The sequence below is a fragment of the Otolemur garnettii genome, unplaced genomic scaffold (assembly GCF_000181295.1).
Source record: "Otolemur garnettii isolate 467f Iridium unplaced genomic scaffold, OtoGar3 scaffold00102, whole genome shotgun sequence".
In the NCBI taxonomy this organism is placed as follows: domain Eukaryota; kingdom Metazoa; phylum Chordata; class Mammalia; order Primates; family Galagidae; genus Otolemur; species Otolemur garnettii.
This window is the reverse complement of record NW_003852497.1, coordinates 2294648-2296126: the sequence shown is the minus strand read 5'-3', so window position 1 is coordinate 2296126 and position 1479 is coordinate 2294648. Positions and strand designations below refer to the sequence as shown.

Sequence of the window (1479 nt, the reverse complement as noted above, 5' to 3'; positions counted from 1 at the left end):
GTTTTGTGTGATCCAGTGCTCACCTTTCCTTTTCTTTTCCTTTCTTTTCTATTATTTTCTTTTCTCTCCTTTTTTTATTTTTAATTTTTTAATTTCAGAATATTACAGGGATACAAACATTTTGGTTACATAACTTGCTTTTGTACAGTTTGATTCAAAGCTCTACATGTGTCCATCAGCCACACAGTGTGCATTGTACCCATTAGGTATTTATTTACCCAGCCCATCCTCCGCCTGCCACTGGCTTGATTTCTGAAGAGTGTTATTCCCATATGTGCACATTAGCATTGGTCAATTTGTTCCAATTTAATAGTGAGTACATGTGGCATTTGTTTTTCCATTCTTATGATACTTAACTTAGAAGAATGCTCTCCAGTTTCATCCAGGTTAATAGAGGAGGTATTAGTCTGCTGTTTCTTTAAATGGCTGAATAGTACCCTGTGATATACATATACCACATTTTATTAATCCACTCTTGTATTGATGTCCACTTGGGTTGCTTCCACAATTTTTTCTATTTCTTTTAAAATAAAGTCAGTGTTTAGGACTAAACAGGAGGAGATTCCATCTATTACAGCATTAGGTTAACCATATTTCAAGTTTCTGCCCATTATTTTGCTTCCACCCCGTGACTGCAGATGGTGCAAAAGGAAGTGAAAATAGAGCATCCTGAGTGTGTGTGTGCTTCTCTATATGCCTCTCTGAAGTTTCACATGGATAAGTGCCATCCAAAATTTAAAAGCAGGCATACAAATACCTTATTATTGTTCAGATAGCACCACTACAACTAAAATACTGTCCTCCTCAAAAATAAAGTTGCAATCTGTGAACCCTATTAATACACTTTATTTGCTGGTGTTTTTCACCAGTATTTCTGGTGAAAGCTTATGCATGGTTCAGTAAGATGTGCTTATGAACCTTTGTGATTATTTTCAAGTTGGTTAGAGTTAGTGTTGCCATCTTTAACTGTGAACTATCAATAAGCAGGAACTTGACTTGAGGTAAAGGAGATTCAGCTACAACTGTGATGGCAATAGCATCAACATCACGCCTAACCCAGATGGACTTCTGTTCCTCAGAGCAAAATAAATACACATGCCTGGACCTGATGCTACCTGTAGCAAGAAACAGCTGAGAATGTGTGCCCTACCGAATACAATAAATATGAGATGGAACTTAGTTTTCTAATTCATAAACTGAGAAAGTTGAATTAATCTGTGACCTATTTTAAACAATAAAAAGCAATTATATTTTTATTTTTTCCCATAATTATTGCATTTGGATTTAATGGCTAACACATATGAAACTGTTTATTTCCTCCTCAAGAATTGTTCCCACAAGACCATGGGTTTCTAGGTTGTATAGGCTGAAACAATAACACTTTTCTGTGTATGGTGGTAGACATATGTTTTTAGAAAACAACATAACAATAGATAATATGTGGAGTCTTTCTACATTTGCCTACACATCAATTTAACT

At 35.3% G+C, this 1479-nt stretch overlaps 1 protein-coding gene across 1 annotated transcript in view; it reads left to right on the top strand.

Annotated features, from left to right (window-relative positions):
- Window positions 1–1479, top strand: part of KCNU1 (potassium calcium-activated channel subfamily U member 1) — a 319066-nt gene that overhangs the window by 65120 nt on the left and 252467 nt on the right. The window lies entirely within an intron of this gene.